General features: G+C 43.7%; 2 long non-coding RNA genes across 2 annotated transcripts; one reads left to right on the top strand and one right to left on the bottom strand.

Moving 5' to 3' along the window:
- Positions 1–15105: 15105 nt before the first annotated feature.
- LOC308588983 lies at positions 15106–16404 on the bottom strand. The gene is made up of 2 exons (XR_014008993.1): positions 16259–16404; positions 15106–16097 (listed from the first exon to the last, which is right to left on the bottom strand). It is a non-coding gene; the product is annotated as an uncharacterized lncRNA (long non-coding RNA).
- A 125-nt stretch (positions 16405–16529) lies between these two features.
- On the top strand, positions 16530–18685 carry LOC308588987. Its single transcript, XR_014008998.1, has 3 exons — positions 16530–16762; positions 18118–18180; positions 18355–18685. It is a non-coding gene; the product is annotated as an uncharacterized lncRNA (long non-coding RNA).
- The last annotated feature ends 4585 nt before the right edge of the window (positions 18686–23270 follow it).

Genomic DNA, 23270 nt, shown 5'->3' with positions numbered 1-23270 from the left:
TTATTATGGCAATATGAAGAAAATAAGGGGCATTATTGACAATGTCAGTACAATCTCCCTTTCCAAAGGAACATGAGGTTGTATAGGGGAAGTTGTTAATGGATTATGCCCAATTTTTAATTTTCTCCTCTGCATGGAAGAATTAATGGTATCAAGGAAAACAAGAAGTCAAAAGTTTTCCTTTTAGAGCACTGTTTCCCAAACTTAGGTCTCCAGCTGTTTTCAGGCTACATTTCCCATCATCCCTGACCACTGATCTTGCTAGCTGGGGATGATGGGAGCTGTAATCTAAAAAGAGTTGGAGACCCAAGTTTGAGAAACACTGTTTTAGAGCATGGTTGATTAACCTGTAGCTCTCCATACTTTTCCCCATCATCCCTGACCATTGACCATGCTGACTGAGGCTGAGTTGAGCTGGAATCCAACAAAGATTAACCACTCTTGCTTTGGATGATGATGATGATGAAGAAGAAGAATATATCTATATTCATGGCCTAGCTTTAATCATAAGGCCCCAAGGTGGGTTGCGACAATTTAAAATTCAGAATTAAAAAGAATTAAAACAAATTGAAGCCACAGGAATAGGGTGGGTCTGGAAAACCCACATCTCAGGTGTCAAAAGGTGGGTCTTCAGCATACACCAAAAGCTTTACAGTGAAGGTGTCAGACTCACCTCTGTGGGAGGTAATTCCATGATTTAAAGGGTTGCCATGGAGAATGCCATCTTCTGGACCACCACTCTCTGAACATGAGGGTGGCAGATCTAACAAGATCTTCTGTGGATCTTAGAACCCAAGAAGTTCAGTAAGGAAGGAGGTGGTGTCTCGGATATTTGAGGCCTAAGAATTTTAGAGTTGTAAACACTAGGATGAGCACCTTAAATTAAACGTGGAAATGAAGTTGTAGCCAATGCAATATTGAAGGTGCTAGGTGCCAGCCCTGTATTGTTTATTTATTCCATTCCAATCCAACCCATTGCATTCCTTTTTATATAAAATAGAAACACACACACACACACTCCATAACAGATACATACCAGGATTTTAAAAATTTGCTTAAAAGGCTTGTTGAAAAAAAGAGAAAATCTTCAATAAACACCAAAAAGATAATAGATATGGCACCTGTCTGATATGTCACAAGAGGGAGTTTCAAAGGGCAGGTGCTGCCATGCTAAAGGCACCATTCCAACATGGTAGAAATGGACATCATGATGAGACAAGTATCTGCAGGAGACCCATTTCTGAAGTGCACAGTATCAGGGCTGGAACTGAGTGCTGATGCTTTGACGCTATGGCTGCAATACATTTAAAGAACAGCAATACCACTTTAAGCAGTCATAGCTTCCTCCCCCAAAGAATTCTGGGACCTGTAGTTCTTTAAAGGTGATCAGAGTTGTTGGAACACCCCTATTATTTTTCAGAGCTACAATTTATATGGTTGAACAGCCAATCCCTCTCCCCAGGGAACTCTGGGAATTGTAGCTCTGTGAGGGGAAGAGCGGTGTCCTAAGAACTCTCAGCACCCTTAACAAACTACCTTTAAATTCCTAGGAGTTTATCTCAGTGAAGGCTTTACTTGGAAAATAAATACAACCCAGGACTTCCGGGGGCGGCGCGAAACTGTAATGGCGGTCCTCTTCGGGCTCTGAAGAGGGGCTCCGCGGAAAAGGGTCGTTCGCTGCGGCATAGCGACGACCCATTAAGATAAACCACGGGTAGAGTGAGCCCGTGGCCGTGGGACTCGGCGGGCACCAGAATCTGCTCCGAAAGCACAGAAGGGACCCCGTAAGGAGACCCGGAGTGAAGGAGGGGTAGCGGTGCTGTGAGTTCATCGCTCTTTCCGCGGAAGCGAAGCCGCGCGGCTGTTACAGATGAGCGCTGATCCTTCTTCCTAAAATCAACGCTAAACTGCAAGCAACATACCCGTGAGTAAAGGGGTTAAAATTTGGCAAAGAAATTCGGTTAATTTGGCTGAAAGCGGGAGACGAGAAAAGGGAAGTCCGTCTTCCGACATTGCTGACAAGATCAAAGCAAAGCTTTTAGAAACGGAAGCATTTGAAACGGGACTTTGGGAAGCTTAAACTTTTTCGTGCTATAAAATTTGCCTTTTTATTGAGCTCAAGGTGGAAATGGGCATTGACTAAAAGAAGCAGCAGATGGTGACTTTCCTCCTATCTTTTTTCTTCTTTGGGCTGTATTTTTAAAGAGCCAGATTGTCGGGCTGCCAGAGAGAGAGACTGTGTCAAGCTGCGGAAACAGTTGCAAACTGTGCTAGAAAGTAATTGTTACATTTGAGCAGAAAAGACTGATTGGGATACTGTTACAAGCACCTTTCGTGAAACTTTGTCGATTTATAAAAGGTGCTTTGGGAGATCTTGAATTTATGAAGGGACTTTTGGATTAACGAATTTATTGTTTTGAAACAATTTGGAACTTCAATGGCGGATTACTTCCTTCCTTCTCATTGAAATCGGGTGGCACTCCCCCTACAGGGCTTTCGGATTACAAAATCCTGGGAACTGACTTTTGTTTTGAATTCCATCTCACTGGCTGTTTATTCCTGAATTTGTCTTTCCCATGGAACAATAGACAATTTGACCTTGAACATTGACAGATGTGTAATGAGTGGTGCAGGGAGAACAAGAGCGTCTAAAGCAAAGGAAACTAAAGAGGCTAAGGAAAAAGAAAAGGAAAAGGAAAGAAGACCAGCACAATTTGTACAAACAATATTGACCCAAGGACGCCGTTCGTCGGTTCCAGCTGTACTGGTGTCTCATAGAGAACAAGGGGAAATAATTGAGAAGTCCACTGAGGAAGATATGGCAGCAGGTGGGTCAGACACACTATTAAAACAAATATTGGAGCAACTATCAAGTTTAAATCAGAAGGTGGACGATCAGTCTGTGAAGATAGATAAAGCAACTTCCTCGATCCAAAAACTGACTGACCAAGTTTCCCAGCACACGCAAGCCATAGAGAAATTGCAAGGAGCAACAGCGGAAAATCGAGAATTAGCTGGAGAAGCAATCCAGAAAGTGGGAGTCCTACAAAAAGAGGTTGAAGAAATAAAAGGAGAAGTTAGGCCCCTGCACAAACAGGTGGGTGAACAACAAGTCTATCTGTCAATGGTGGAACTGAAAAATCGTGAGAGCAACATCAAATTGAGAGGTATTCCAGAACTCGAGCAAGGAGATTTGATTGGATACTTAACACAGGAATTCTCGAAGTTCTGGGGTTTAAAGGAAGACACGGATTTTAAGATTGTTTCGGCATATAGATTGGGAAGACTGGTAAGGAAAGACAGATCCAGAGACTGCTTGATAATTTTAAGAACAAAGGAAGAGAGAGACAAGATCCTAGGCCTTCACTTCAAGAAAGCAATTGAAATACAAGACAAAAGAGTGGAAATTTACAGAGATATCCCGAGGCAGCTGCTGGACCTTAGAGCCACCTATACAGAATTAGCAAAATTGCTGAGACACAACGCAATCCCCTATAGGTGGGAGTTTCCACAGGGATTATCCTTCACCTACAAAGAAAGGAAGGTCAAAATAAGAACATCTGAAGATAACCAAAGGTTCCTTCACGATCACGGAGAAGATCTCCAAAAAGGAGCGGATTGGTTTCCAGTTTTACCAGCACCAGCACCGCCCGGAGGTGGGCCAACGCCTATACCTTCGGGATCTGAACAAAAGGAAGACACCCCATCTTAAGAACATCTTAAATAGAACAGGATGTCTCTGCAGCTACTTAGTTGGAACATAAATGGCGGGAATTCTCCGGAAAAAAGGAGAAGGATATTTCATATCCTAAAAAAAGAACAATTGGATGTAATATGTTTGCAAGAAACACATGTGACTAGGCTCCACAGGAAAGTATTAATTAATAAAAGACTTGGCCAAGAATTTATCTCATCAGACAAAGTTAAAAAAAGAGGTGTTGTAATTTATGCAAAGGAGAACCTGTCGCCAAAATTTCTATTTAAAGATGATCATGGAAGAATCCTCGCAATTGAAATTCAAACACAAGGGGAAAAGATTTTGATATTAGGAATCTACGCGCCAAATGATGGAAAATCAGAATTCTACAAGAAGCTGCATGAGACAATGATGGACTATTTGGACTATGCTAATATTATTGTGATGGGAGATATGAATGGGGTGGTGTCTACTAATATGGACAAATCCCAAAATCAAAACTTAACATCAGACGGCAGACTCCCTAAAACTTTCTTTGAAATGACAGACAATATGGACTTGATTGACATTTGGAGGACAAAGAACCCCTTGGGTAAAGAAGGAACTTTCTTTTCTGAGGCCCACTTGTCATGGACACGAATCGACCAAATTTGGATATCTAGAGGGCTGGCTCCGAAAACGAGAAAAGTGGAAATCTGCCCAAAAACCTGCTCCGACCACAATGCCATAAAAATGGAACTGAGACTTTTCCCAACTGGATCCTTCAGATGGAGAATGAATGACACCTTGTTAAGAGATCAAGAGATTGTGAAGAAGGCCCAAAAAACACTAAAGGACTACTTTGAAATAAATTTGAACACTACGGTGGAGAAAAGAACAATCTGGGATGCAAGTAAAGCTGTAATGAGAGGGTTTCTGATTCAACAGAATTCGATAAAAAGAAAATATTGGAATGGAAAAAAAGAAAAAATTTTAGAGAAAATAAGTGAAGGAGAGAAAAAATTGAGAATCAAACCGAAATCTAAAGAGGTGCTAAGAGAGATCAAATTCCATCAAGCACAATATTCGAAACTGATCAATCAAGAGATTGAGTGGAAAATCAAACAAATGAAGCAGAGATCGTTTGAATCAGCAAATAAATGTGGAAAGTTGCTGGCTTGGCAGCTGAAAAAAAGACAAAAGTTAAATACGGTTACAAATCTGGAGATTCAAGGAAAAATAGTTCAGAAACCAGAAGAAATAAGAAAGTGCTTCCACAGATATTTCAAAGAGCTCTACGCACAGGGGCCTCAGAAAGAATCGGAAATGGACCAATTTTTGGAAACAAATGGACTACCTAAAATAAGTCAAGATAAAAGATCAATTCTTAACAGCAAAATAACTCAACAGGAAATAGAAGGTGCCATCCAAAACATGCAGCTGGGCAAATCTCCAGGCCCGGATGGACTCACCTCCAAATATTACAAAACTTTGAAGGATTTCTTGATACAACCGTTGTTGGAGGTTTGTAACCAGATCATGGAGGGGAGGAAGGCACCGGAAACGTGGAAAGAAGCATTTATCACACTGATTCCCAAGTCAGAAAGGGAAAAGACTCAGCTTAAGAACTACCGTCCCATCTCACTCCTGAATGTGGATTACAAAATTTTTGCAGACATTTTAGCAAGTAGACTTAAAAATGTATTAAATGAAGTAATTCACAAGGACCAAGCAGGCTTTCTCCCTGGTAGACACATGTCGGACAATACTAGGAACATCATTGATATTTTGGAGCTGTTGCGAATTAGAAATACAAGGGCTGCTTTAATCTTTATTGATGCGGAGAAAGCATTTGACAACATTTCTTGGATGTTTATGAAGAAAAACTTGAAGGGGATGGGAGTGGGACGGGGGTTTGAAAATGGACTAGAAGCAATTTATTCAGAGCAAAAAGCCAAGTTGATAGTGAACAATGTGGTGTCGGATGAACTTCTAATTGAGAAAGGGACACGACAGGGGTGCCCTTTATCCCCTCTGCTATTTATCTCTGTTCTGGAGGTATTGCTGAATATGATTAGGGAGGACCAGTTGGTGCAAGGTATAGAGGTCGGAGCGAAACAATACAAACTGAAAGCCTTTGCAGACGACCTAGTCTTGACAGTACAGGAGCCAGTATCTAGTACAAAAAGAGTTTTGGAACTTATCCTGGAGTTTGGTCGGGTGGCGGGATTCAAGTTAAACAAACAAAAAACTAAGGTTTTGGTCAAAAATTTGACACCTACAGAGATAGAGGGGTTTCAGAAAGAGACAGAGCTAAGTGTGGTTAAAAAAGTGAAATACCTGGGGGTATACTTGTCCACCAAAAATTTAAATCTTTTTAAAGACAATTATGAAAAATGTTGGTTGGAAATTAAAAAGGATTTGGACATTTGGTCAAGATTGAAACTTACCTTGTCAGGCCGAATCGCAGCTATAAAGATGTGTGTTTTGCCAAAAATGCTATTTTTATTTCAAACCCTTCAGGTCGTGGACAGAATGGAATGTTTTGGAAAATGGCAGAAGGATATTTCTAAGTTTGTCTGGCAGGGCAAAAAGCCCCGAATAAAATTTAAAATACTAACAGACTCAAAAGAAAGAGGGGGGTTTGCCCTGCCGGACTTAAGGTTGTACTATGAAGCTGCAGCCTTCTGCTGGTTGAAGGATTGGTTCCTGTTGGAAAACACTGATGTCCTAGATCTGGAGGGGTTTGATAATGTGTATGGTTGGCATGCATACTTGTGGTATGACAAGGCGAAGGTTCATAAACTGTTCAAAAACCATATTGTCAGAAAATCAATTTTTGCCGTCTGGATGAAGTACAAGGATTTATTAGAAAACAAGACCCCGAGGTGGTTATCACCTGTGGAAGCCAAGATCTCAAAAAAAAAGCCCAATATGGAGGCCTATTGGCCAAAATATTGGGAACTGATCGAAAGAGTTGGAGACAATTGGAAGCTCCAAAGCCAGGACAAATTAAAAGGTAAGGTGCGAGATTGGTTACATTATGCTCAAATTCAAGAGGTATTCAAAATGGACAAAAAAGTGGGTTTCCAGTTGGAGAAATCGAAACTGGAGACGGAGTTATTAGAACCAAAGATTAAGGTACTTTCGAGGATGTATGACTTGCTGCTTAAATGGAACACACAGGATGAGACAGTTAAATCTGCTATGATAAAATGGGCACAGGATGTAGGACACAACATTATGTCTGAGGACTGGGAAAGGTTATGGAACACCGGTATGAAATTCACGGCATGTAGTGCCTTGAAAGAGAACATTATGAAAATGGTATACCGGTGGTACATGACCCCAGTCAAGTTGGCTAAAATATACCATCTTTCTGATAATAAGTGTTGGAAATGCAAGGAGGCAGAAGGGACATTCTTTCACCTCTGGTGGACCTGCCCGAAAGTAAAGGCCTTTTGGGAAATGATACATAATGAGTTGAAAAAGGTATTTAGATATACCTTTTCTAAGAAACCAGAGGCCTTTCTTCTGGGCATGGTGGACCGGAAGGTGCCAAAGAAGGACAGAACTTTGTTTATGTATGCAACCACAGCAGCTAGGATTCTCATCGCTAAGTTCTGGAAAACACCAGATTTACCCACACTGGAGGACTGGCAGACGCAGTTGATGGACTATATGGAGTTGGCAGAAATGACTGGCAGAATCCGAGATCTGAGCGAAGAAACTATGGAGGAGGATTGGAAAAAATTTAAGGACTATTTGCAAAAACATTATAAGTTGTTTGAATGTTAAGATAACGCACGATTAAGAAATGTTATGTTTCCGTAATTTATTTTAAGAAATGATAAAGTAAGTATTGATAGAAAAAACGAGAAATATTTGAAACAAATTATTATGTTTATTAACAATGTCAAAACTAAATTACAATTTTTTGAAATTGGTAACATAATACATTTAAAGGTATAATAAGATGGGAAACAAGATAACAAATTGCTGAACTGGCTAAAACAATGAATGCAATGCTGAGAGGATGCGAGGAGGTCCAAAAGTGAATTGCTGAAAGATGTTAAGGAAAGTTTCATAACATTTTTTCTTGTTTTTATTTTTCTTTATATATATATATAAAAAATGTTTCTTGTATGGTGCCATGTAAACAAATTTGTTAATCTATGAAAAGAAACGCAATAAAAAATCTTTTTTAAAAAAAAAGGAAAATAAATACAACCCAGGTGGTTAAGAAAGCCCATCTCCTCAGAGTATTGTGGAAGAACAATGCCAATCAACATTTGATGATCTCCTTCTACCGGTCAACAATAGAAGTGTCCTTTCATACTGCATCACGGTGTGGCACGCTGGTTTGACATCATCTGATAGGAAGTGCCTACAGAGGGTGGTGAATACAGCACAATATATTATGGACTGTCCCGTGAATCTGCTGGATGAAATAGCGGAAGAACGTTGCCTCAGGAGAGTGAGGAAAATTCTCAGGCATGATTCTCACCCTGGCCGGCACTTTCTTATCTCCTGCCCTCAGGCAGAAGATATAGAAGCACGATTAGTCAAACCAACAGGGTAAAGAACAGCTTCTATCCGTGGGCTGTTAGGCTGCTGAATGAAAAGATAACAACAGGGCAACTGACTGTTGGGTTTGGTGGGTGTGCGTCAGTAAACGAGGGGAATTATGACTAAGAGCTGAGTGGGGGTGCTCGTGTAATCTCACTGTATACAAGTTGTACAAGTGACAATAAAGTATTTCAATTTACAGCTCCCAGAATTCTTTGGGGGAAGCCATGACGGTTTAAAGTGGTATCATAGTGTTTTATATGTACGGTATGAATGGGCAGTAAAACTCAGCCCTGCAAAATGTTTGCACAACTCTGTAATCTCACCTGGGAAGACTATAATGAGATCATCGGGAAACGGCTGCATTCCAACTCAGTCTTAAGCCAGCATTGTGTGTGTAGGAAATCATTTCAAGTGCTTATCAAGGGTTTCATAATACCAAACCGAGTTGAGTATACCATTGTTCTATATGTATATATAAACCATAATCCAAACAATAGATGTTAGATTCAAACAATTGCTTACGTTTCAGCAGAAGCTTGTTACTAAAGGGGAGCCAGCTGCTCAACAAGATGGTTCCGTGCTATTTTACCCTCAAGAAGGCACAAACCAATTATCCATTGTGTATTTGGCATTCCTGCTCCGCCAATCTGCAAACAAATGTTGCCATTCCAGAGAAACTGTGGGCCTTCAGGACCCTGACATTTTAATTGCCATGGCTCATCCTTGCTATTAACCACTTTGAAGAAGACATGAAAAGGATTTGATTTGAACTGGTATGCTTAGGAGACCACTATGATGACCTCCACATTCTCCCAGCCCATCTTTTTACACTCCAAATCCTACCCATAAATAGGGAGAGGTTGGAGAAAAAAACAACCAGTGTTTAATATGGTGGCTTGGACTTTACCACCACTGTTCATCCGCTCTACATTTCCTGTTGGTCCCTTCTTGGTAGATCTCTGTGTTTATTAGAGTCAGACATGGAGTTTCTTGTGTTACTTTTGTCCTTAGTTTTAGGTCTCATACATAGCAGTGAGACATGCAGCCAAACATACAGAGGAAAACTCTCCCAGAACTATACAGCCAATCAGAGCACATGCTACCTCAACGAAGATCATGCCAGTCTGTGTAAGTTAAGCAACACCTCCACACATGCACAAAAACCATTTCCTGAGTTACTTACTAATAACCGAATTAACCCTTAAGTCATACACAGAATGATCTCTGCTGTTGCAGTTCCAACACTGTGTACTAAGATGCTTAATAATCAGTCAGCTGCTCCATAACATCCTGTTTCGAAACTCCCAATTTTTACCAGCTGCAAAATCAGAAGACTTACTATGCCCCTGATGGTCCACCCGTACACGGTTGCTGAGCTGCCTTTGGTTAAGTGTGTCACAAGTTGTGCAGGCCTGTGATAAATATTAGACAGACAGATTTGAAAATTGCTGCTGGGTTTCCCTTAAAGTGAAATTCCTAAGTGAACACAGAGGTGAATTTGGGCTAAATTTCTGTGGGATTTATGCAGAAGGAAAAAAAGAGTTTGGTAAGTCTAGCATACAATCTCAAAGGGATCTGCAGATCTCTCGCAGAGTTCCATGTTTGATCACAGGCATAACTGGGTGAGGATGAAGGAGAAGTACCAGACAGTGACAGGCTGAGAAGATGCTGCGTAGCAGACGTGAATCAAAAATAGCTTATAATATTGGAAGCAATCATGTTTTAAATCAGCGCCTGCTTCTTTAGTACTGCATAGCAAAATGACATTTATAATAGCATTAAAACCTGTCTGGTAGAATACCGAGCCAGGTTTATAGGATCATAGAATTGTAGAGTTGGAAAGGACCCCAACACAGATGGCCACACAACCTCTGCTTAAAAACTTCCAAGGAAGGAGAGTCCACAACCTCCTGAAGGAGACCTTTCCACTATGGAAGAGCTCTTACCATCAGAAAGTTCTTCCTCATTTTTAATTAGAATAGCCTTTCGTGTTCCCTGAAGCCATTGGTTTGGATCCTACCTTATGGAGCAGGAAAAAACACAAACCTTCCATGTGATAGCCATTCACGTATTTGAAAATGTCTTATCATATCATGTTTCTCATGTATCATATCATGTATCATGTATCATATTATGTTGTTGTTGTTTAGTCATTTAGTCATGTCCGACTCTTCGTGACTCCATGGACCAGAGCACGCCAGGCCCTCCTGTCTTCCACTGCCTCCCGCAGTTTGGTCAAACTCATGCTGGTAGCTTCGAGAACACTGTCCAACCATCTCATCCTCTGTCATCCCGTTCTCCTTGTGCCCTCCATCTTTCCCAACATCAGGGTCTTTTCCAGGGAGTCTTCTCTTCTCATGAGGTGGCCAAAGTATTGGAGCCTCAGCTTCAGGATCTGTCCTTCCAGTGAGCACTCAGGGCTGATTTCCCTAAGAATGGATAGGTTTGATCTTATTGCAGTCCATGGGACTCTCAAGAGTCTCCTCCAGCACCAGTATCATATCATATCATATCATATCATATCATATCATATCATATCATATCATATCAGGTCTTCTCCAGGCTAAACGTAGCCAGCTCCTGCAACTATTCCTCTTAAGGCTTTGTTTCCATACCCTTGATCATCTTGATCACCATAGTAATAATTTGCTGGACCATGGGCCAACCCAGTCAGATGGGCGGCATAACAACAATAACAATTTGTGGTTGCTGTTGTTGCTTGTTCAGCTCAGCAGTTTAGGTAATGCATGTTAACAAAGCAGTCCTGTACCCATTGGGGCGTAATCCCCAAAGAACACAATAGGACTTCCTTCTGACTCAAGTATAGGATGGTATTGCTTAGGAAGACATGTGAACCAGAATTTTGCATCCTGTTATAATGACAAAAGACCCCAACACTTTGGGAAAAGCAGTATACTGAGTTTATTGTGCTATTAGGATGCAAGCCCTTGCTAATCAAATAAAAGCTTTGAAGAAGGGGGAGAAAGGGAGCATCATTTTACTGGACCTGGGAAACAGACAACCCTTAAACTTAACTATTACCATGAGCCACTCAATTCTTTCATCCACGCTGAAGCGAATGATTGAACAGTCTTGTGGGTCCTGATCACAGGTTCCGTTTCCTTGGACCTGTAGCGCAGTTATAAATGTCTTCCACAAACAAAGCATCGCAGCACTAAACTTTTACTCTGCCATTATACTGCATAAAAATTGGAATTGTGCTTTACTGTCAAAGCACTTACCCACATTCCGACGCAAACATTATACAACAAATTCCAGCCCATTTTATTTTATTTTTAGATTTGCCTTCCCTTCCCACCCCCCCAAACCTAATGGCTGGATGCTGTATAAAATGCATCTTTGGCATTTATATAGCCCCATTACCATAGCTTTTGAGCATTTTGTACACTTTAATGCATCGATTCTATATGTATTTGTGTCAACAGGCCGTGGATTTTGTTACAGGCATACGCCTGATCCATGAAGGGGGAGATAAGCAAAGATAGGTCATTATGGGAGGGGATTGTTTTATAGATGAAGATTCAAGGCGCCGAACGGGGGGAAATGACTTGCTAAATGGGGTCGTAGGAAACATATCAGCAGCAGTGCTTTGTAATCTCAAGCCCCAAAGGAACATGGAAGGTGGACGTCTTTGAGCCTGTTGATGTATTATACAAAAAGAGGAGACAGACGGTGGTGGGAGATTTCTGAACTGTACTCTTCAAAGTGCAGATGGCGAGTCAAACTTTGGAATATTCCCCATTACCAGAAGCTTCTTACATGCTGTGGCACAGAATGGAAGGCCAAATCCTGCTTGCTCCAACAGACCCAATTTCTCCTGACCATGGGAGGTGGGGGGAAAGGCCCGGAATGAACTCTGTGAATGAGTAGGGTGGAATCTACACACACATTAAAAAATGCTGTGAAAATGCTTCCCCCCAAAAAAGTTTTGGAAAATATATCAAATTTGCCATAGCTCACCATCGCCATCTAGTGTCACATTTGTATATTGTACTTTACAACACATTTAAAACATTTTATTTCCAGCTGTGTAGCTGAGGCCTAGGATCAGATGATTATTAAAAAAAAATCTCCCTATTTCTCATTCCTCCCCCCAATCTTCAGTTCACCGCATTTCCATGTAGATTTTCAGTTTAAAAAACACCACCACCAGTCCTCATGAAAATTCACCAGTATTTTATTGCACTTTTCTCTCAATGAACACTTTTTGGTATACCCTATTATCTGTCATCTACCTTTTCACAAGCAGCTTTCTCTGCTATTTTTATATGTGTTTCCCACTCATGTACTTTCTCCTAATGCGTGCATTTCTGGAAACTTAAAAATAAAATAAAAAATAATAATTGGAGAACAGTACCATAACATTTGGAGTAAGAATTTCAAAGGATACCTGGGTTTCTGTTTGCGTATTGTTCTGGGAAGAGCAAAATGGGAAGGTTTGTGCTAAAATGTGAATGGAATTTAATTTATCCCTCATCCTTATACAGGAGAGAACTGTCCGACAGTTGCGAGCCTTACTCTTCTCTTTGTACATTCTGCTGTCTCCCCTTCATCTGTGGGCCCAGGTAAGCCCTGCCCCACATAATCAATCACATGACACAGTGCACACACACACACTGTTGAATGCCCATCAACTTTGTGGGGGCCTAACCCCCTCAAATATTTTATTGTGGGGCCAAAGCTCCCATGACCCCTAGGCCCTCTGCTCTGTTCCTTGCTTATATCAGAAGCAGTCATCGTGGTGCTTTCCAGATGTTTTGAATGAAAACTCTCATTATCCATGATCACTGACCACGCTGGCTGGGGCTGATGAGAGTTCTAGTTCATAATAGCTGGAGGGCACTATGTTTGCTAACTAGTATAGGCAGTGAGCCTGCTATATAAATTGGCCCTCCATGGCACCTGCCATCCCCTTCATAATCTTCCCACACAAACCCTCCTCACTGCTTTCTAAACCATGTTGCATGTTGCTATGGACCTAGTGTTAGCTGCGGCTCGGTGTGGCTGAGAAGGGATTCCATCCAAGCTCACAGCTGAGCTTCACAGGTTCTGGGTTTTTATTTTTATCTTTCATGTCCTATACCTTTCCCTCCTGTGGGTGTCTATTTCCAGTGTCACAGCAGTTTCTCTGTTTTCCCACACCTGATGCCGGGGCATTAAATGTTCCTCCACATGAACGGCATCTTAGACCCATGGACAAAATGAAGCCCCCTCCCCAGGTCTCTATTTCTGGCTTTGGGGACATCCCTTACTGGCTTTTGCTAAGCACCCTCCTTGAGTCCTTTTGCCTGGCTTGAATGAGTCATTGTATTCTGAAAACCCTTATTGCTCCCTGTCTGCACCCTACATTTAAAGCAGTATCATGCTATCTTAAACAATCATGCCTCCCCAGTGGACCCTGGGAAGCATAGTTTGTTAAAGGTGCAGAGAGTTGTTAGGAGACCCCTATTCCCCTCACAGAGGAACAATCCTCAGAGTAGTTAAAAAGTCTGCAGTCTCTGGGTATCAGGTGTAGAATATTAGCAAGGACCGATGGTGAAGTTCACTAATGCTGTGCCTGGGTGTGAGAGGGGAAACTAAAGGTGCAGACAGGGCAAAAACGAGTCCGTCTTTTTCTGGGTGTTTAAGCCAATTGCCAAATCAGGTGATGCTTTCAAGTCCAAGCCTTCCACTGCCCCCCTCTTCAGCATGCCCTACCACTGTTGGAGCCCTGATAGGTAAAGGTAAAGGGACCCCTGACCATTAGGTCCAGTTGCGGATGACTCTGGGGTTGCAGAACTCATTTCGCTTTATTGGCCAAGGGAGCAGGTGTACAGCTTCTGGGTCATGTGGCCAGCATGACTAATCCACTTCTGGCGAACCGGAGCAGTGCTGTTTACCTTCCTGCCGGAGTGGTACCTATTTATCTACTTGCACTTTGACGTGCTTTCAAACTGCTAGGTTGGCAGGAGCAGGGACCAAACAATGGGAGCTCACCCCATCACGTGGATTCGAACCGACAACCTTCTGATCGGCAAGCCCTAGGCTCAGTGGTTTAACCCAAAGCGCCACCCACATTTCTGGAGCCATGATATCAGTAGGTAAAAAAAGGTAAAGGACCCCGGGCGGTTTAAGTCTAGTCAAAGGCAACTATGGGGTTGCGGAGCTCATCTCACCTTTCAGGCTGAAGGAGCCGGCATTTGTCCACAGACAGCTTTCCCGGTCATGTGGCCAGCATGACTAAACTGCTTCTGGTGCAACAGGACACCGTGACAGAAACCAGAGCTCACGGAAACGCCGTTTACCTTCCCACTGCAGCGGTACCTATTTATCTACTTGCACTGGTGTGCTTTTGAACTGCTAGGTTGGCAGGAGCTGGGAAAGAGCAACAGGAGCTCACCCTGTAGCCCCACAGCACCACATGCATCCAGTTCACCTGATATCAGCATGACAAGTTCCGCAGAAGTTTCCACAGCAGCAATAAGGGAGTGGGGGGTGGAAGACATGGCATGGGCTCTCCCTCTTCAAAGCTGGAGTTCTCTCTCTAATCTAGGAGAGAGATTGAGATCATTTGCTTCCTGTGATCCTCCCCCAAAGGGCTTTAGAATTGGGGGCAGCCACCTTTCCCAGCCCATTCTGGAGATTGGAGGGATTGAATCCAGAGCCTTCTGTATGTGTAGCCTGTGTTGTACCACTAAGCTACAGCAGCCGTACTCTGCAACTGTGCAGCAGCACACTGCTCTAAGCTCATGCTTCATTCCAGTTATCTTGAGCGCCGCCACTATTTAAGCAGTTACAAGTTCACCATTCTTCGGCATGTATAATAGGGCGAAACATCAAAAGGAGAAGTCAAATGCTGAATGTAATCCCCATGGGCAGGCAGGTAAGCCGGGGAATGTTGATTTGTGTTATTTTAATTGCTTATAGTACATCCGATTCAGTTCAGGCACTCTGAATTCAATTCTGCTTTCTGCCAATGCATAACAGATCGCCCAGCTATTCAGCGCAGCGGAGAGTAGTTTCCCCAGAACACTCGTAGAAAATCGTCAGGATTTGTAGTATCAAGGTCATGGTGGAGAGCTGCTACTGATTTATTCTTCCACGTTCGCATCCTTGAATGGAAGCTTCACAGAAGTTAGGTGGCTTGAACAAATCGTACTTTTGTGCACAATTGGTGTGCATGCCTCTAAGGCCACATTCAGAGGTTCATATCACACTCCTTGATCTTTATGCACCCACTCAATGGCATCCTAGTGACCCATGTTGCACTTCTTTTGTGCTTTGAGAAATACCATATAATAGACTCTGGGCCACAATCCTAGATGGAAGAAGCTAGGAGATGCTGTGCCCCACAGGTGCTGAGTTACACCTAGAATTGTGTGTGTGTGTGCGTGTGTGTGTGTGAGAGAGAGAGAGAGAGAGAAAGAGAGAGAGACATCACATGTACAGTTCATGTCATGTGCGTTTGATGTAACTTGCATTGCACTTACATGCATGATGACTCTCACATCAGGAGAGGCCAGCCAGGCCTCCTCCAATGCTACATTTGTGCACCAGGCTATGCTGGTCCATGCATCATCTCCCAATGCTGGATGGCCCAGGGCGACATCCAGTCGGGTCTCCTTTGCCCCCTCAAGATTGGGGGGGGTGATCCCCATGGCAGTGGACATTGGGGGGTTGTAGAAGCCTCAGCCCCATAGAGTTGGTGCACCTGCTGTGTCCCTTAGGGGAGGGTTGAAGGTCAGTGGTCCAGCATCTGCTTTGCTTGTCCCAGGTTCAGTCCCTGGCATTTTCACATAGGCTGGGAGAGACCTCTTGTCATGGAGTCATTCACCTGCTGAACAGCAGCCTGAAGGGGGAGAAGAGGGAGTGACTCCACCTGTAGCTGATGAGCCTTTAAGGACACTGAGGAGAAGGCGCTGATGGGAACCAGCAGGCTTCAGCCTTCTTATGCAAAGCTTCCAGCGGCAGTCAAATGCTGGAATCAATGCTTGTAGTCCTTGACCTTACCTTGCTGCTTCCTGCTTGTTTGGGCCCTTGATCATTGGATTCCCTGACCCCTGGACCGTGCGAGTTTGCTGTTGCCCGACCCTAGGACTGGACCTGACTTTGAATGCTGACTCTGCCTCCAGGCAAGTACACTTCAGAGACTCTTCTGGTTGGCTGGCCTCCCACTCCACTAAGCTCTGCACTTGGTTGCTCAGCAATGAGACAATGACACCACTCTCCTACACTAGAGCAGGGGTGGAGAACCTCTGGACAGTGGGCCAAATCTGACCCCCCCCCTCAGGCACTTGGCTCATGAGGTAGCTTTCCCCAAACTATACCCGCCTGCTCCAAACCTGATGTCATAATGCAATGTTGAATGGGGCACAGGTAGGAACCTGGCTGTTTTCCCTACAGGAAGCAGGATTGAATCCCTCATCTTATCTGCTGATGGGTGTATGTGGGAATTAAGTCCTGTTTGATGTCTCTCTCCCCCCCCCCCCCACTCCCACAGGCCAATTTCATCAGGTGAGTGGTCAAAGTTGGTGCACAGGGTGGTGGATATAAAGATCTGGTCTGCTAGGCCTGAAAGGTCCCCCAGTTTTGCACTAGAGATATGCTGCCAGTCTGGGTAGACAAGACTCATCTACATGGACCAATGGCTTGAGCCGGTGTGGTGTAGTGGTTAAGAGCAGTAGACTTGTAATCTGGTGAACCGGGTTCACGTCTCTGCTCCTCCACATGCAGCTGCTGGGTGACCTTGGGCCAGTCACACTTCTCTGAAGTCTCTCAGCCTCACTCACCTCACAGAGTGTTTGTTGTGGGGGGAGGAAGGGAAATGATGACGTTAGCTGCTTTGAGACTCCTTCAGGTAGTGATAAAGCGGGATATCAAATCCAAACTCTCCTCCTCCTCCTCCTCCTCCTCCTTGACTGGTATAGAATTATAGAAGTGTAGAGTTGGGAGGGACCCCAAGAGTTATCTAGTCCAACCCCCTTCAATGCAGGAATCTCAGCTAAAGCATCCATGACAGCTATCCAACCTCTGCTTAAAAGCTTTCAAGGAAAGAGAGTCCACAACCTCCTGAGGGAGACCATAGAAAGCAGCTCCTGTGTTCCTCTTTAATGCTGTTTGGGAACAGATTTTCAAGGCAGGCCCTTTTCAAACTGAGCAAGGCAAAGGTTGTGGCAACACTGGCTGTGCCCATTGATTCAATACCGCAGAAGTTGATATGCAAGCCTAATGAGGGCAGGGTTTTGAGAAAAGGCTCTGTTGCTGTTCACATTTCAGGAAAGGGGGTTAAAGCACCTTTCATCTTTGCTGCAGCTTAGGAGAAAGTGACTGAGATATGTGTGGGTCTTTGCAGGATCAGAAATCCCACTGGAAAGCTTTTGCGAGCCATCTTTTCTCTGTAGACTTCTCAGTTGTCCATCTATATTGCTTTTGGATGCGGTCCTAAGGGGGGAAAAGGGGAATATGGCTTACTTCAGTATGCAATGTGAGAAAAAGCTTCTGCCTCTCCTTTTGAATGGCAGTCCCAAGTAATGCAAACCTTGATGCAGCACACGTCTAAGCTCTTTGGAGTACCATTATTTTCAACCTGAGAGTTAACTACATGCACAAATATCTTCTTCCGAAAGCTGTGGCACTTTAAAGTGCCTAACTTTGGATCATGTTGCTGGTTAAATTATTTCACTTGATTCTTGAAGCAACAGTAAATATATGTGTGATCAGACACTGATTTTCCCTTTTTTTTGGGGGGGTTGCTGTGAGCTGGGGGGGCAGATGCCAGTGGTGGTCTGGGTCAGTGGGTGGAGCAACGAATGTAAATTTTAACCCCTTACTGTAGGCTAATTTTCACACCCACCTGCTCTTTCCCCCAGGCATGGTCAGAGTCCAATGGAAGACTTGAAGTAGCCTAAATACGCAAGGAACCAGCAGCAGCAGTGAGGGACCTGCCTTGGGGATATGTGGTGTGGCTTGGGAGGGTGTGTGCCCAAGAGTCCCAAGGAGAAAGTAGAGATCTTTGGAGGGCTTGAATTCATTCCCTGAGATCCCCACCCCTTCTTTAATGAATGCTTCCACCATAATGTCTTTCAGAATCCCCCTTATTCTTCCAGCTATAGATTTCACAGGCTGATGAGTCAGTTACACAAACTTCAATCCCCGATGCTATGATATAATTGCACACAGACACAGGGACAGAACCTTCATCTGTAAAATAGAAGAGATGCCTAAAGCGGCTTTCATATGTACCCCAATAATCTCATGGCGAGACACAAGGATTTGGTCGCCTGCAGCTGCTTGCCTCTGCTATTTAGGTCCACACCAACTTCCTCCACCCTGACTACCCTTGATAAGTATGAAAAGGAAATTAAACCTATAGCTGGATTGCTGCTCAGATGGCCCCATCGCATCAAAGCGAGCACACAGCTTAGCTGGCTGTCAGAATGCCTCCTGACTCCATTATTCTGCTATTATAACTTTTCAAGGGTACTTGCAAGATCGAGCCTCATATGGTAACTGGTGTGAGTCGAATTCCATCAGGAGAAAGCTGCTGTTCTGTGCAGAAAGGGGTCGGGGGAATTACGTCCTTATCTGCATGATTTTTCAGTTACATTAACACAAGGACAGCAGCAAATTCGTTCCTCACAATTCCCTGTACTCTCCGATGCGGTCATTAAAATCCCCATTCAGAGCGCTTGAGTCTCAACATGTTTCAACATACCCCAAACCCTTTTATATACTACCGTTTGGCTCCCAAGGACATTCGCTCGGAAGTAACAGCTGATGACAATGCCCCCTGGTTGTGCCAGAGGCTGTAGAGAATATGAGGAGAGGCCTAGAGAGGCCTGAGGGCATACTTGTGCCATCCTAGCCCCTGCCCTCTATGCTCTGGGATCTTCAACACAACAAAGGGCCAGTGATGGCAATTTGTTTATGTGGGAGGTTGAGGGATAGCCAAAATGGCCCTAGGACCTGTTGCAGCCAACCTTGATCTGCTCCAGAAGGCTTCTGCCAGAGTGAGAAACTAGGATTTTGGCTCCATCCCTAATCTACTGCCATAAAATAAGACCTGAAGAATCTTCGTGGAGGCGTGGTCAGACCAAGACAAGGGGTTGGAGGAATTGCCTGTTACCCACCCTGGGGGAAAAGAGAAGATTGAGAAGTGATATGACAGGCATCTTCAGATATCTCAGGGGCTGTCATGTGGAAGATAGAAGGAGCTTGTTTTCTCCTGCTCCAGAGGGTAGGACCCAAACCGTTGGCTTCTAGTTACAAGAAAGGAGAGGCCTACTAAACATCAGGAATCATAGAATCATAGAGTTGGAAGAGACCACAAGGGCCATCGAGTCCAACCCCCTGCCAAGCAGGAAGATGTTTCTGAAAGTAAGAACCACTTGACAGTGGGACAGACTGCCACAACAGGTTGTGGGCTCTCTTTCCTTGGAGGTTTATAAGTAGAGATTGGGTGGCCATCTGTCATGGGTGTTCCAGTTCAGATTCCTGCATTGCAGGGGGTTGGACTTCTTCTTCTTCTTCTTCTTCTTCTTCTTCTTCTTCTTCTTCTTCTTCTTCTTCTTCTTCTTCTTCTTCCCCCGCCCATCTGACTGGGTTTCCCCAGCCACTCAGGGTGCGTTCCAGCTCTACAATTCTATGATTCTATGATGCCACCCACAGTATTTGTGGGGTGTGAAACACAGAGCAGTCAAATACAACATTCCTAGAGTGGACATAAAAAGGGGGTGTCTGGACCAGCTAGTCAGAACTTCCTGTTTCCTCCTGGGCTGGAACAAACTTCATCTACATGTGACCAGACATCACCTGTGCCATGACATCACCTGTGCAGGTAACAAAATAGCTCAGGGGAGGCAGCTATCTCTCTCTCTGACTCCATTCCTCCAAGAAGCAACATCTCCTTAGCCTGAGATGCTCTCTTGGCTTCAAGAGAGGACAAAGGAACTATCTCCTTATGGGATAGATTCCACGTGTATATATTTTGTAACTTAAGTTTGCCTTCTGGGATCCATCTGTGAACAGGATGTGTGAGTAAACTATTTTATACTTTTATACAAGACTGTGTTGTGTCTATTCTTTTTATGAGGGAATAAAGGGGAATTACCAGGAAACTTATTTTAGAGGCTTATACAAGCCTGGCAAACCTATCCGCTGTGAAAGTTTAAAAGGGGAATGTTACTCTGCTAAATTGTAGAACTTGTTAACACAAGTTGGGAAGGATATAATTAAACAATATATCCTCTCCTGCCTTCCTGAACATTCCCACAGTGTTGAGTCCTAATAGGACACAGATATGGACAGCGTTGGAGTCCTTTTAGCATTGCTCCCTATTTTAGAGCTAAATGAGGCAGAGCAAGGATGCCTTTTCTCTGTATGTCAGGGACAGGATTAATTTTTAAAATGGCTTTTGTTACAAACTCTATGCAAAACACCAATTATTCAGCAACATCATCAGTCTTCAAAAAGGATTGCAGCGCTAGAATTAAGCTTTAGCTCCATGGCTCAAACTACTAGCCCCACACAACTCCCCACCCCACCCTCTCCAGATTTTCTCAGTATCCATCAGCTCCACAGAAATGAATGGCAATTCAAGCGTTCAAGAAAAACCCTGAATGTTTATTTATTTATTCCTTAGGTGATTTAAAGTTAAAGTGATTGGGGAGCTGACATTCAGGGTGCTTTCAGACATCACAAATTACTGCCTACCAGGAGCTCAATGAACTAAGAGAATATGTGACATCCTAAAATAGCAGTTCTGCAATTAGACTTGCCAGATGTCAGAGTGCAGCCCAGAGTTTGAGCCATTTATCAAAGTCTGTGGGCCAGAAACTACAGGCAGTGTGTGTGTGTGTGTGTGTGTGTGTGTGTGTGTGTGTGTGTACATATGCCGATGTGCCTTCTGTGTCCAGAAGGATGAATTCTGCCACACACACAAACAGCATTGGTGGAGCTCGAAGGTCATTGCAATTGATTGATCAAACCACTCTTGACCTGGTCACCTTCCCTCGATCTATGGAAGCAACAAAAACCAAGTAAACATAATAATAATAATAATAATAATAATAATAATAATAATAATAATAATAATAATAATATCTTTATTGTCATTGCCCCCTTCGGGGACAACAAAATTACTTGACTGCTCCATAAAAACACTAATTAAACAATACAGTATAATACAGCAAGGGAGATTAAATGACTTTCAAAGTTCGGGCTTCCCATTCAGGGCTGAGATCGCTCTGGAGAAGAAGCTGTTCTTAAGACGACTCGTTCTTGTCTTCATCGACTTGTATCTCCGTCCCGACGGCAAGAGCTCGAAGAGACAGTGACCAGGATGTGATGGATCTTTTACTATGTCCAGTGCCTTCCTATGGCACCTTGTGGCATAAATCTGCTCTAAGGTGGAGAGTGGGCAGCCAACAATGCTCTCTGCTGCCTTAACAACCCTGCACAACCCCATCCTGTCCTGGGTAGTACAGCTTCCGTACCACACACATAAGCCATAAGTGAGCACGCTCTCAATGGCACAGTGATAGAAGGCAAGCAGCAGTTTCTGCGGAAGATGGTTTTTCCTTAGTATTCTCAAAAAGTACAGTCTCTGCTGCGCCTTCTTCACAAGCCCCCTTGTGTTGACGCTCCAGGACAGATCCTCTTGTAATTCAATGCCCAAAAATCTGAACGTTGTTACCCTCTCCACACAGACCCCATCAATCAAAAGTAGCTGGACGTTGCTCTTCTGTCTCCTGAAGTCCACCACAAGCTCTTTGTGAAGGAAACATCTTTGTGAAGGTAAGTATTTATTCCCCGTAACCATTTATTCCTGTTGCAAAGCCACAGTTCCCTCTTCTCCCTTATTGCTTCTCTCTGGTTGCAGCATCCAGAGTGTAAAGGCATAGATGACCCAAGCTTTTGTGACTGCTCCTTGCCATCTCTTAGCACACCTATGAATGTTGTTATTCCTTATATATGTAGTAAGTTTGGAGAACAAGGGACCTAACAGAGGTGTTCATGTTAACTGGTCAGAATTGCTTTCCTTTAGACAGCCCTCCTGCGAATGTAAGATGAACCCTGCTGGATTAAATCAAAGGACTAAGGACATAAGAATAGCCTGTTGGATCAGGCCAATGGCCCATCTACTTCAGGATCCTGTTCTCCCAGTGGCCACCCAGTTGCCTGTGGAGGAAAACCCACCAGCAGGATCTGAGTGCAAGAGGCATCTCCCCTCCTGAAGTTTCCAGCAACTGATGTTCAGAAAAATTACTGCTTCTAACCATGGAACCATGGAGGCAGTGTTAGGGTTTTTATCTATCCGAGCAGCTCCAGCGAGTGGTACTATGATTGTATACATCATGTGAGTGTCTGAGAGAGCATGAGAAAGGAAGTCTGTATTATCTCTTCCTTTGAGTACAATTGGAAGTTAGTTTCACTTCTGTGTGTGTCGCGTTTTCTGTACTAGTGTTCAGAGAGCACAGACATACTGATGGAGTCTCTGTATTTAAGACTGTAAATAAAGTAGTTTCAGAACTACGATTGAGTCTTTCTTCTGCTATGATATGCCAGAAGACTAGTGCTCTTTTCAGGAGAGGAGGGTTGCCTATTACTAGTCTCTCTGGACTGAGGGAGATTTATAGCCAGAGAGGACCACCGGAGAGACGCCCCGAAGACTTGGGAAGTTGGCAGCCATTCCCAGGGCATTTTTCCAACAGGTAGAGCATAGCCACTGTGGCTAGTAACCCTCTCCTCCATGAATCTGTCCAATCCTTGTTTAAAGCCATCCTTGTTGGTGGCCACTATTGCCTCTTCTGGGAGGAGGTACTATAGTTTAAGTATGTACTCCATTTTATCTGTTCTGAATCTCACACTATTCAGCATTATTTCCAGACCATGTCATTAACGAGGAGGCAGGTGTAGTCGTTCTTTGAAGTCTATCCCTGCCTCCAGGTCTTGTCCTGACTGGGAGGATACTGGAATCAACAAGGGAGACCCACATGTCCTGAAGGTGCTGCTGTGCAATGCC

The sequence above is a fragment of the Podarcis bocagei genome, assembly GCF_964188305.1.
Source record: "Podarcis bocagei genome assembly, chromosome: 6".
NCBI lineage: Eukaryota > Metazoa > Chordata > Lepidosauria > Squamata > Lacertidae > Podarcis > Podarcis bocagei.
Note: the sequence above shows the minus strand (reverse complement) of the source record. Positions and strands in the feature narration are given on the sequence as shown.